We start from the raw sequence: 1,443 nt of genomic DNA, 5'->3' as shown, positions 1-1,443 counted from the left end.
CAAGGATTCTGAAGCTTCGTCTGACATACTTTGAGCATGTTGCAAGGAGGGACTGGTCCTTGGAGAGGGACATCATGTTTGGCAGAGTGGAGGGGCGGCAAAGGAGAGGAAGACCTTCGATGAGATGGATCGATTCTGTGACTGGAGCGGGGGAATAAGTGCGTTTGAGATGGCTAGGTTGGCACAGGATAGAACAGCATTTAGAGCTCTTGTACTATGAGTCGCAAATGACTCGATGGCACATAACAACAACAACAACAAAAACAACAATCCACGTGAAGCTGCTTGGAGCGAAAAGTAGCAAATCTCCTGTGCTATTTGGAATCTCAGAAAACCCACTAAGTGTCAGCTGTGTTTCAACCCCACAACGAGTTTCAGTGAGGGGTTTGTTTTTTTTTTCTTCCTTCATTGAGAAAATCTTGTTCCCCTTTCTGTAACTATTTCTGAGGTTCAATAGTTGGTGAGGCACAATAGTTACTGAAGGAAGTAAGAAATAAACTCTTTTTTTTTTAAAGTTTGTTCTTACTTTTTATCATTGTGACACTTAGACATACTTCCTTACTTGCCCTGATAGCCTCTGTACCTTAATAACTTTCATGCAAAGAAGGAATTCAACATATCTTTCCATGGCAGATAAGATCAAAGGGGGGGGGGGAGAAACAAAGCTTCATCTGACATACTTTGGGCATGTTGCTTGGGAGAGTGGAGAGACAGCACAAGAGAGGAAGACCCTGGATTGGCTCAGGGACTGGGGAAATGGGAGTAGATGTGTCAGAGACAATGAGGTTGGCTCAAGATAGACCAAGGTTCAGAGCTGTTGTATATAGGGTTGCTATGAGTCGCAAGTGGCTCAACGGCACATAACAACAACAACATGATTCCTAAAGATACAATTGATGTTGTATATGTGAATCAAATCCACTTTTTCTGAAACAAACTATGAGGACAATAATCAAAATAAATCAAAATCCCCACGTTTCTACTACTTGTGTTTTGCCATCACCTCCCAGAACTGGGCCTGACCTCACCTACAAAGGTCCTCCAGAAAGCCAGGTAAACCCAAGACCTCAACTGTCAGTCACCAACTGTAAGAATTAAAAGTCTCCTCACTTCTGACCTTCTGGCTACAAATCTGGGGGTTCCCATGCCCTTGGAAATACTAATATAGTCATTGCACATAAGCAAGTCAATTCCAGTTCATAGCAGCCATATTTAAGAGCCAAATTGCCTGTCAGGTTTTTTAGACTGTAATATTCCTAGGCATCAATTCTCTTTCTCTCATCGCTAGTCACTGTCCAACTCTCTGATGCATAGCATGTAATTGCAAAGACTATAGCCTGGATCAGGTGCACCTTAGTCTCCAGGAGCCTGACGTCATTTCTCTTCAGTACTCTTGAGAGGTCCCTCACAGATGACTTTGCCAATGCAATTAGTCTCCTGATT

The sequence above is a fragment of the Elephantulus edwardii genome, unplaced genomic scaffold, assembly GCF_000299155.1.
Source record: "Elephantulus edwardii isolate Elephantulus edwardi_28Jun2011 unplaced genomic scaffold, EleEdw1.0 scaffold00191, whole genome shotgun sequence".
Lineage (NCBI taxonomy): Eukaryota > Metazoa > Chordata > Mammalia > Macroscelidea > Macroscelididae > Elephantulus > Elephantulus edwardii.
The sequence above is the reverse complement of the archived record's forward strand: the minus strand, read 5'-3'. Positions refer to the sequence as shown.